Raw genomic sequence first — 12,642 nt, forward strand, 5'->3', positions numbered from 1 at the left:
GCCTCGCACACGGAGGGCCAGAACGCGTCCAAAGGCTCTCGATGTCGCCTGCAAGGCCAAATAAAGTCATTATTAGTATCCACGTTGAGAGGTGCTGTAGACGGTAACTATCCGAGTCTGGTCAGTTCCACTTACGGTGCCGCACATCTGGGCCTCCCCCTGGCTTACAGCGAAAGTGTTTGAATAGTGGGGAAGCTTTACGGATTTGCCGCCATAATGTTGTGCGCCGTGGTACCCTCTGCGATCGCGGCGCCAGCGGGCGATGACATTATCGGTATAAGCGTATCCGGATCAGATCCCGATTAGCAATACCAGTTCACCCCGTGGCAGACCGCGGGACATTTGGGTCAGCGCTTTTGACACTCTTGAAGAGAAGCTCCCATATTCATTGCTAGCGACGACGTCACCTCACCGATAAAGAGCCGGGAGCCAGACCGGCGCATCGGTGGCCAGGTACCATACGAAATGCTACAAATGCGATTTTTGGTGCTATACTGTCTTCAAAAAAAAAAAATAGAAAACTTCTCTTCAGGGGCGATGAACTGCAGAAAAGATAATTTTGAGCTTCACATGCTGGCACCATGCACTGGGGACTTACCATTATATATTCCTCGCTGTATTGTAAACATTTGTAATGTTCTGAAATATACACAAACTTTGTAGCTATTGAATAATACGCTATTATTTACGCTGCTGAAAGTAGACCCAATTGTTAAAGGAAATTTGCGACTGATTTGAATTCAAAAAGCTCTTTAAAATGTATTAAAACCACCCGAATGATCTTCAGTACATTAGTAGTAAACGCCAAAGAAAAGGCGTTGCAGTATAATGTTTGAAATTATAAAAGTAAATATATAACTAATTTTAAGTTTTTGCTGTGTAGAATTTTCTTTGGACTGCCGGTTAGAAGGAGAAACCGTCATTAATACGATAGATTATGAATTGAATGTCATTGCATATGATATCCCACAATATCAAGAAGCTTCTCAAAGCTCATAAAGACACTTTTAGCTTGATAGCAGTGTTAATGGTAACTTGAAAAGAAATTGGATATTTCACGTAATTTCTAGGGATACTGCTAATCAAGGTGTCTCTTTACCTCTACCTGTAATGTTACCATCGCGAGGCACATCGGTATACAATTGAATAGGAGAACACATTACATAATTTTACATTAATACACGATGTTATGTATTTGGCGACGCTGGTAGAAAGCCCGAGCCAAAAGTAGCGGCTTTTTATACGGTCGCACGTCTTGTGGTGTCCTAAATGACCGGCAGTAGCATCGTCTGGATTCCAAAGGAAGTAAAGCGTAGCAGGGAGCGGCAGAAAGTTAGGTGGGCGGATGAGGTTAAGAAGTTCGCAGGCGTCAAGTGGATGCAGCTAGCACAGAGTCGGGTTAATTGTAGAAATATGGGAGGGGCCTTCGCCCTGCAGTGGGCATAGTCAGACTGATGATGATGATGAGCATCGTCTTCGTAAGCCTCCAACACTCGATGATGGAGAGAACGAGAAACAACGGGAACCCACCGGTGACCAGTCGTGTGGTATACGGAGCGGTAAAGCGTTCCGTGTTTTATCCGGAAAAGGCGAAGCTGACTACGCAGGCGACTGTTGGGTGCCAGTGATTGACCGCGGAGGTGAGCAATAATTGTGCTGCAGCAAGGATCAGCCCGCTGTAACGCCGGGAAGTTGCTGCTTAGGTCCAGCGGAGAGGCATCGATGCTTGTAATATCTTGACGATCACCGGAAGGCTGACATGAGGGGCAGAGTGTACTGGCCGCATGGGAGCCGGTTGGAGTAGAAGACAGCGGGCAACGAGACAGGGCGTCAGCATCGGTGTCTTTTTTTCCGGATTTGTACGTGATGGTGAAGCTACACTCTTGTAAACGTAGCACCCCACGGCAGAGCCGACCTGAGAAGTTCTTTAATGACAACAGCCAATAGAGCGTATGATGGTCGGTGACGATTGTGAAGTGGCGGCTGTACAAATAGGGTCGACATTTTTGGACAGACCAAACAACGGCAAGGAATTCTTGTTCCGTAATGCTATAGTTACGTTCAGCGGCTGTGAGAGAACGGCTAGCGTATGCCACAACCTACTCTTCGGACGTAGCGATGCGTTGCAAAAGAACGTCACCGATGCCTTGTCCACTGGCGTCAGTATGAAGAACGGTGGGATAGGATAGGAGAAGATAGGAAATACGTTAATTTCTCTAGGAAGGTCTTGTGCTAGTAGCAGAAGAGGTCCATCTTCCGTCTTCTCACAGGGTCGGTGCCCCTATTCCAAGGCTCCGCTGAGCTTCGCTGCTCGCTGGGCGTGCTGGATCAGACCTAGTGGGCAATCCAGATCGCCGATGGAGAGCCGGCTCTCCCACTGTTCCGCACTCGGGTCTTTACGAAAGCTATCGTTATTTCTACATTGCCACGTGATGTGGTATAACGAAGGTTTGCTACCGCGCCATGGGCAGGTGTCCCGATATTGCGACGGCCAAATCTTGCTTAGGATATGCAGGTTAGGGAATGTTCCTGTCTGCAGTCTTCGCCAGTACACTGCCTCTTGTTGTTTTAGATCCCGATGAGACGGTGGATAGCGGATTTGTACCCCCTTATAGTAGTTCAAAATGTCTGAGTACGTAGGGCAGACTCGCTCGGGTAGATCGTCCGATTGGGAGGAAGGTCGGCTCGTGTACACTCACACTCGAGCTACCTCGTCGACGCGTTCGTTCCCCGCTATGTCGATGTGTCCTGGCACCCAGTAGATGTTGTGTGGGACTTTTGATGGGGTCGCGCTCTGGAAGCGCCTGAGCGCGGCGCGACCTATACGGTCGTTCATGTAGTTACGGCACGCTTCTCTCAAATCTAAAAGAATGGTAAGAGAAGGGTTGCTTCGATACCCGGCTACCACCGCTAGAGGAAGGGCCAGCTGCTCCCCTTCGGTTACCGTGCAATCCCTAACTGAGGCGCTAGCTAATTCCTTTAGGTTGGAATCAATAGCCACCGCCACTGCGCTGATCGAAGGCATACATCACGCCATGTACGCTGACGACTTCACGGTCTGGGTTACCTCCGGGTCGCTCGGCAAGAAAGAAGAACGACTGCAAGCAGCGGCTACCTGCGTGGAAGAATATGTCCGTGCACGAGGTCTCGCCTGCTCCACAGAAAAATCCGAACTCCTGCGAGTTCACAAAGGGAAACACAAAGAAGGGACCCTCAATGTCTCCCTCGAAGGACAGCTACTTCCCGAACGAGACAAGATACCAGGTTTAGGAATGTGGCTCCAGAGCAATCAGCGATGCGGCCATACGCTCAGCCTTCTCCAGCAATCGACCAATCAAGTCGCCAGGATGATCACGCGCGTGTCGCAGAAGCGGAGCAGTATGCGTGAGGGGGATACCCTGCTCCTGGTTCAGAGCCTGGTTTACCAAGATACTTTGTTGGGCGAGTTGGTACATATTCATTATTAATATAAACAGCGCGAACACGAAGACAAAGGACAAGATAAAAGAAAGCCACAGTACAAGCGCTTGTACTGCGGCTTTCTTTTATCTTGTCCTTTGTCTTCGTGTTCGCGCTGTTTATATTATAATCACAGCCTGGTGCTGAGTCGCGTGGGCTACGCCCTCCCGTATTTCAACCTCAACAGAGGAGAAGTGGAAAATGCAGATTCATCATCCGCAAAGCATACAAGACAGCCCTGCACCTACCAGCGAATGGCGTTCACACCTTCGAAGAGATCAAAGAAGCCCAACTGTTCACGCAGATAGCCAGGCTCCAGCAGACTCCTACGGGGCGCTCGCTTCTTAAGCGACTGGGCTAGGTGGAACTGCGGAAATCGAGAATTGTACTGCAAGCATACCGGACGTAATTCGCCAGACGCTAAAGGTTAGCTCCCTTCCCCAGAACATGACCCCAACTTGCATGTGGCCAGTACGGCAGATTGGGCAAGGTATGTACAACAAAATCTAGCAACAAAATCCACAACGGTATACACGGACGCGGCTCCGTATACAAGAATGGTGGGAGCTGTCTCACCAAAATGTCGAATCACAGGAGTTGATGTCAGTGCTTGCTTGAGGGATTGAAAGGCCTGTTCACATACATTGGACCATAAGAAACGCGCATCAGACTTCAGGAGGTTGTGTAAAGGGGCTGCAATAGAAGCAAAGTTGCGGATAAAACGTCGGAAGTACGACGCCAACCCGAGGAAGATGCGCAGTTCTTTTTGGCGTTTGGGGTGAGGAAAATTATTTACAGCTGCAATTTTGTCGGGATCGGGCTGTATGCCCGCCTTGCTAACGAAGTGGTCGATGACTTACATGGTTTTGCTGGCGAATTTGCATTTTTTGGTGTTGAGCTGGAGACTGGTTCATGCCAGACATGTAAGAACGTTTGTAAGACGCTGCAAGTGCTGGGCGAAGTCCGCTGAAAAGATGATAATATCGTCTAGATAGCACCAGCACGTCTTCCAATTCATTCCTCGAAACACTGTGTCAATCATGCGCTCGAAGGTTGCTGGAGCATTACATAAACTGAAAGGCATGACGTTGAATTCATAAAGACCATCCAGAGTAAGAAATGCAGTCTTGTCCTTGTGGGATTCATGCACGGGAATTAGCCAATATCCCGATCGCAAGTCGAGCGCAAGTCGAGAAAGACTCTGATCGCTGAAGGCAGTCCAGTGCGTCATTGATGCGTGGCAGCGGGTAAACATATTTCCGTGTTATCTTATAGGCCCAGTAATCCACGCAAAACCGCATACAATAATCTTTTTTCTTGACGAGAACAATAGGAGAGGACCAGTGGCTGCTCGGTAGCCGGATTATGTTTTGCGCGAGCATGTCGGCAACTTGGTCTTCAATAATTTTGCGTTCTGACGAGGAAACGCAATATGGGCGCCGACGAACAATGGTTAATCCTTCAGTCTCTATGCGGTGGGAGGTGACACATATTTGGCCTAAAGTTGGCGTACACGTATCAAGAATGTTTGTGTTTCAAAAGAATTGTGAGCAATCACCACAAACTTAATGTGATACCGCTGGCCATCGATGAGAACACGCGTTGTGCATTGCCGTGTTAGTGTGATGGTAGTAGCGTTGGCTCCACGGAGAGGGGGACCGATGTACGGAGCTATTACTTTGAGTAGACGATAACACAAGTTTCTATTAATGACGGAATGAGCGGCACCCGTATCGATGAGGGCTTCAACGTATACTTCTTCGATCAGTACTTTCAGCATGTTATACGGGTGTCAGGGAGGAATTCCAGAGTTCGAGTGTGAACCCGCTTTCACTCTAAAAACTACTTATGTTACTTTTCCACAATAGAAAGGAACGAATGGGAGAGTGGTCGAAGTGGGGATGGGCGGCGTAAAGGCGATGGGGAGCGGCGGCGGGTAGAACGAGATAATCGGAAATTATCCTGACAATCCTGCGGCGATGGAGAATGACGGAAGGAATCGGAGTATGGGACCGTAGAAGCTAGAGGCTGGCGCAGGCGGGCATTCTCGAATGGAGCATAACCACGCTGTTTGTCTTTCTGGCACCGGCGACAGACGCAGGAGATGTGACCGTGGATTCCGCAGTAATAACAAACTGGGCGGGAAGGACGCCAGGAGTCTCGACAACAGGTTGGTTGAGAGCATGGGGCTACTGGAGCTTCAAGTTTCTATGAATTACTCCCATCAGATCCTACTGCTGAACACCAGGAAATTATAACACAAACTCTAAAGCAACTCACCGAGAAAGAGGAAATACTTCCGCGAGCAAGTAAGGCACTAGAAGCAATAGATCCGTCCCCAGGGCGTTTCTACATGCTCCAGAAAGTGCACAAAGAATATCATCCCGGTCGACCAATCGTATCCGGCATTGGCACGCTCACAGAACCAATATCTAACTACATCGATTGCCTCATCAAACATATCCCCCCCAAACATACATCTTACAGACGCAACACTAATCACTTCAGGAAAGAGTTATCTAAATTTACTGTCCCCAAAGGTGTCCTTTTAGTGACCCTTGACGTGGTGTCCCTTTACACAAACATTCCGCACGAGGACTGGATCCAAGCTCTGATCACATCATATGAAAAACACAAAACTCCCCTAGTCCAACCGCCATCGCGTCACTCGCTAATCTGGTTCTAAAACTCAATTCTTTCGAATTCAACAACTCGTATTACCTACAAATCAGCGATACAGTCATGGGAACGAAAATTGCGCCAAACTATGCTAACATATTCATGGATCACATTGAATCTGACTTCCTACGCTCGTAACCAAAAAAACCCAGCTTTTTATAAACGCTTCCTAGACGTTATATTTATCATATGGACAGAAAACGAGCATGAACTCATCCAATTCATTACCTCATTTAACAACCTACATCCCAACATCTCATTCACACATACCTACTCCTCCTCTCAAATTAACTTCCTGGACGTATTCCTTCAATTTGAAGAGGGAGCACTAATCACCAATGTCTACAGAAAACCCACGGACAGACAACAATACCTCCATTTTAAAAGCTGCCACCCGCGTCACTGCAAAACATCAATTCCATACCCTCAGGCAATAAGATTCAAACGAATCTGCTCAAGCTCAGAAGATTTTGAGGGAAATTCCAACCGTATGCGGGAGGTTCTGAAACACCAGCACTATCCGCCAACTATTGATGATGCCATCGAAAAAGCGGGATTAATTGATCACAATGAAATATTTGGAGAAGGCCGACCGGCACTCTAAAATGAACACCGCTCAATTCTGGTCCTAACTTTCGCAAACAACCTTCCGAATATCAACAAAATACTAAAACAAACACGTTAACATCTTCGAACAAAGTGATCGCCTCTCCAAACTTTTTTTCTGTGGCTCCGAGGGTTACATACAGACGACCAAAAAATTTACAAAATTATGTAGTACACTCTACTATCGATAAAGCAGATCCTGTTGGTTGTATGCTGTGAGGAAAGAATAGATGTCAAGTTTGCAAACACATGCAAACAACGACCACGGCAAAGAACACACTCTGATTTTAAACACTCCATCCGCGGAAATTTAAATTGTGACTCCAGGAATGTGGTATATATGCTCAAGTGTGGCAAATTTCGAGTGCAATACATAGGCAGACCGAGAACCCCTTCCGAATTCGTTTCAACAACCATCGCGCACACACCAAATCTCTCCCCCACCTTCCCTTGTCCAAACACCTGCAAGAGAAAAGTCACAAATTCGACAAACAAAGTTTTCCTGCTCCAGAGCGGCTTCCATAGCAACCGCGAACGGGAACAACGAGAATCGTAGTTTATATTTAAATTTAAAGCCCTGCAGGAGAGCCTTGGTATTCTTTCTCCACTTCAAAGTTCAGTTACTCCGTAAATTCCTTTCTCAAACACACCCAAAACGGCCAAGTCAAGCTTATTCCAGGTGGCCCAAACGAATGTCACCCTCCCCCACCATACACACAATGAAGGTCACACGATTCCTGCTTTTGTCGCCTGGGGTCATACCTATTACTGTGCTTCCTTCCATGTGCTGTCTGTTTTTTTTCTTCGCTCTCCCCACCTGCACATTCTTTCACTCCCCGCCTGCACCTGCTTTTTACCCCACCCATCACTACAATGCCATTGTACTCCTCTGCGCACATGTTTCTTTTTCCACTCTTTGCATATAGAACCTACCCCCATCGTTTGCGTTCGCACTCCTGATGAAGGCCAGCTTCTGGTCGAAACATCGAGTCCAATAAAATGTTTCTTTAAATGAATCGTACACTTCGCTCTCTCTCTCTCTCTCTCTCTCTCTCTCTCTCTATATATATATATATATATATATATATATATATACGAACCTTGAGAGTGTTCCCCTTAACAAATTACATTACTAATTTCTGTGATTATCGAAGTAAACAAAAATACCCAAGCAAGTAGCAGAGGGGACAGCGGACGATGTAGCTCAGTTGGAAGAGCACCGGACGCGATTTTCGGAGGTCGTGGGTTTGGTTCCCACCATCGGCACCTTGTTTTTTTCTTGTACTTTGCGTTTAATTAACTTTCCCCTAAACAGATTACATTACTAATTTCTGTGATTATCCAAGCAAACATTAAAAAAAAGACAAATTACCATCCCCAACGCTTTCCTTGGCCTCGCCGACTGTTGGCTTCTTTCCTGGATGTATTATAACGAGCACCCTCATTTCCCCTTAATTGATCTGCTTGTAGCTTACGGGGGTCTCGGTTCTGGCAGTCTTGAAGCCATAGGTAGCGTAAGAGGGTTCTAGCACAGCTTTCGCCCTCGCTCTTGATCACGTTCTACGTGACGCTGGCGGTAACAAAGGACGTTCCACGTTCGCCGCTAAGGCTGAGGGTGGCGCTGGTGAACACTCTCAAGGTTCGTATACAGACAACATAAATACCCAAGCAAGTAGCAGCGGGGACAGCGGCCGATGTACCTCAGTTGGAAGAGCACCGAACGCGATATTCGGAGGTCGCGAGTTCGGTTGCCTCCATCGGCACGTTGTTTTTTCTTCTACTTTTTGTTTAATATTAAACTTTCCCCTAAACAGATTACATTACTAATTTCTGTGATTATCGAAGTAAACATAAAAAAAGATACATAAAGTACCATCCCCAACGCTTTCCTTGGACTCGCCGACTGTTGGCTTCTTTTCTTCATGTATTATAACGAGCACCCTAATTTCCCCTTAATTGATCTACAGATATATTCAACTGGGATGCACAAAATATCGGCCGTGTGTCTGAAACCTTCTCGAGTCATGTGCTTACGAGCGGAGCTTGCGCGCTCTCAGAATTTAGTTAACTTTACTTATTCTCGAAATTCTTCGCCCTTCCACAATCAGGTACCGCCTCCCCCTCTCTTTTAGATGGTTGGGCTTAACTGGCCTCCAACTTGCCGGGGTGGCGCAGTGGTTACGGCGCTCGACTACTGTTCCCAAGGGAGCGGGATTCAATCCCGGTCTCGGCGGCCGCTTTTCATGCAGCCGAAAAGCAACGAGCCCGTTTGCTGTGCGTTGTCAGTGCACGTTAAAGAACCCCAGGTGGTCGAAATTTCCGGAGTCCTCCACTACGGCGTCTCTCATAGCTTGAGTCACTTTGGGACGTTAACACTCACAAGCCAAACCAAACCAAACCAAACCATTAACTGACCTCCAGACAGATGAAGAACCAGTTCACGTTGGTGACTGTGGTGCAAGCATTCGCGAAGCGGAATATTGTGCGGTAAAAAGCTCGTTTTGTTTCTATCGTAACCTACTGTCCGCTGCCTCCTTTATATCATGCATTCCGTACCTTCCTCTAGTGTTTAGTGGCGAAGTATTTGGAAAGCCCGTTGTTCTCATTGAATTGTCTTTATCCAGCTTTTCTGGGAACCTTGAATAATACTTGGCTTGAAAACACAAACATTTCAGATGTACGGAGTGAATGAGAAACAGTGCTTGTAAACCGGCCACTCACTAAGCGCAACGTTTTCCTGCAAATGAAAAGAACTGGAACGTGAGGGTTGCTCAATAGACAAGAGCGCCGGGAATCACAACTACATGTCGCGCTCGACACTCCTTCTTCGGCGGAGAGAGTAGTGTGCTCGTCTTTCGAACAAGCTGTCATATATAGTCTGCGTGCGTATGTGAAGTTTCCACACGCTAGCTTTCCTAGAGGGTCGGAGCAAATTGGTTTCTCTTATTAGCACTCTGTTACGAAGTTAAACTCAATATTCATTTCACCACCTTTACTCTACGGAAGCTGCCTCCACCGCGTCTCTTCCTGAGAGCCATAACTCGCCCATCTACACTTTGCAGGAGCCAGCAATAGCCGAAGGTCTGCGTAATGTGAAAATAAAAACGTCCAAAAGTATACGTAACGATAAGATGAAAAAGTGACGGCGAATGAAAGTTGAAAGACTGCGTGCGACAACGATCATGAAATCGAAATGAGCAACGAATACGTTGTCGCATAACAAGTTGTGAACTCCAGCGTAATATTTAATTTCGTTGCTTGCCACACAGTTCAGCTTGAAATGATCCAGCACATAAAAAGAAAGCACAGTTAACCGTTAAGTTCGCGGTGGCACCGAGTAAACCCGGCCACCTGAGTAAAATGGCAGCGCGTGCATTTTAATTCGTGTGTATCAGGAAACACTGCATGCTGGTATTAAAGTGTAATTAGGGCGAAACAGACTCAAAGTAGTTGGGATCCATTCGGCATGACCAATTAAGATATTGAAAATTCATTGTGGTGAGGTTCACTATAAACTGAAATATAAAATTTGCAACTAACGTAATCAGTGCAATAGCCGGCTTGAAGTGACTACAAGCAAAGCATTTTTAAATGACATTTTCATGTGCACCCCATGGAACTGTCTCTTATTGGAGTACGGTGCATCACCCGAAAGTATAAAATTTTTAGACCACTACGAAAAAGGTTATGGTGATGCAACACGCCCTTGCATACTTTACAAAGTGCCTTACCTTATATTACATAATGCAAACGTCATAAAGATTCAATATTCGTATATATTTTCTACTATATTGTTACAGTAATTTATCGCATATGTTTGACAGAACCTTTACAAGGTTATGTCCTTGTTGGCCCTACACTAAAGTGGCGAGGTTTCTATATTTAACGTCCCTTGGCACTTGGGCCAAGCTACGCGCACAGTCTGCTTTGATACATGGTAACCCTGCGGCGTTTCCGTATTTCACTCTTCATCCGTAGTGCATGTTCGTTTATTTATTTATTGAAAATACCTTACGGGACTCAGACGGGCATTAAGTTTAGCGACCTAGTACATACATTATTGTAAAGAAAAAATTTAACACTGGATCTTAGCAGACAGCTAAAAACGCCAGCTTAACTATTTTTTAACGTGAGTAAACCAGAATTCGAAGTTCCTTAATCTCGCTTTGAGGAACGATTTATAAAATGAAGATGTCAGCAGCAGTTCTGTCAAATTCTATTTTGAACGAGCTTTCCGTAAAGATGAGTTTCATCGTTAGAGTCACGCCAATTTGTCTTTTTCTTATACTGTCTTCTTCTTGTCTTCTTATTGTCTTTTTCTTATACATCCAGGTGCCTAGAGCTTGTCAGCCTTGGGCAACGAAACTGTTTGCCCTTATGCAGACTTACGGTATGGTACGGTATGTCTCATGCATCCGATAAGAAATCCTTTAAGACAAAGCCTGCTTAAGTTCCACTCGTATGCCTCCCGGCACAAGACTGTGAATGCAAGATTACCTGCAGGCACGTGCTTTCAGATTTCAGTTTTCTGCAGTTTACGGAAGTCTGGCGTTTTCAACAGAAACACTCTGGAGCAGTCTGACTGATTAGTAATCATGGAGACTGCAGAGAAAAAAAACAGAGAAAATTCATTCTCACGCCTGTAACGTGTAAGGTGTGAGGTTGCCCTCAGTGGCTGTCGCCTGCAGTGGCACAGCGGTCTATTAGAAGAAATCGCTCTGTGAATGAACGAACGCAAGCTTTGCTTACTTGGATAAATATGTCATGACCACCTTTACCTCCTTGGCAATCAGGGCACTGGGGAACGATTTATGTAAGGAATGTTACGTTACAAAATATTTATGCTTAATGATGTGTTAAAAGCTCCTTCGTGGATTCAGGCACACAGTGCCGCCTTTAACTTGCATTCACCCGCATAAAGTCTCTAGAAGTGATTAGAAACACCGAATTAAGCACGCTATACATTGCTCACCTCACTGGCATGGCTTTTTTTTTTCTCCCTATCACTTCAGGCGCGAAAAAAACTAAACATTGGTCGTAAAGCTGGCTTGCCGAAGTTCCAGCGCTGAAGTTCGACGTTGAGACGTCTATGATGCATGATCCACTTTTTTGCAGCGCCAACTGTATTGAATGACATTATAAAGGCATAATAATTGACATTTTGAGAAACCAAAGTTCAGCTTTGCAGAAAATTATGCTCTCGTCTCGTCAGCACAAAGTGCAGATACGGTGTTCATAAGAGCCATGTTTTTGTGAATGCCTTCAGTCTGTGTTCGAAGTTCTTTAAAATTTCAGATAAACAAGTGAATAAAACTTTACTTCGAGTCGTACACACGTTTGTCGTTTTCACGAAATGAGATATCTGAACCTAAAGTTATGAGAGGCAATAACCATTGAAATGTCGCACAGATTTTTCGGCCCCAACTGGATCAAGTTTTTTTAGGACACCTCATGAAGGAGTTCCTTGCAGCAGTACCAGAGGTGCGATGAGAGCAGATGCGGTGTGCTCGCACTGGGAAATATATAGCCGGTACAAACGCGCATAGAGAAGAACTTATGTGCATCCACGAAACACTCTTTCAAATCAAGCATTACTGTATGCTCGCCTTACATACAATATTTCTCTAGTTCAGCGTTCGCGACTCTTATGTACGATAAGCCACGCGTAAAGCAAAATGCCGCGCTTCATCGTTCCTTTTCGAGTAGGGTCATTGTTCTTAAACGGCGCATTTAGGCTCATTTTACTTACAGTAGCATCTGTGTGCACAAAAAAAAAAAAGAATATTTTTTTTAAAAACCTAGTGATACATTTTTCTAACTTATGATTAAGGTAGAAAGTCGGCTTGCTGAAGAAATTGTTTTTCCTGCCCGAAACACGAGGTCGTGCCCTTGGGCGAA

General features: G+C 45.8%; 1 protein-coding gene across 3 annotated transcripts in view; it reads right to left on the reverse strand.

Moving 5' to 3' along the window:
- The window catches only part of LOC146209635 (glutamate receptor ionotropic, kainate 2-like), a 363,010-nt gene that overhangs the window by 267,990 nt on the left and 82,378 nt on the right, over positions 1 to 12,642 (reverse strand). The window lies entirely within an intron of this gene.

Source organism: Amblyomma maculatum, chromosome 1 (assembly GCF_055883805.1).
Source record: "Amblyomma maculatum isolate TAMU_Amacu chromosome 1, ASM5588380v1, whole genome shotgun sequence".
In the NCBI taxonomy this organism is placed as follows: domain Eukaryota; kingdom Metazoa; phylum Arthropoda; class Arachnida; order Ixodida; family Ixodidae; genus Amblyomma; species Amblyomma maculatum.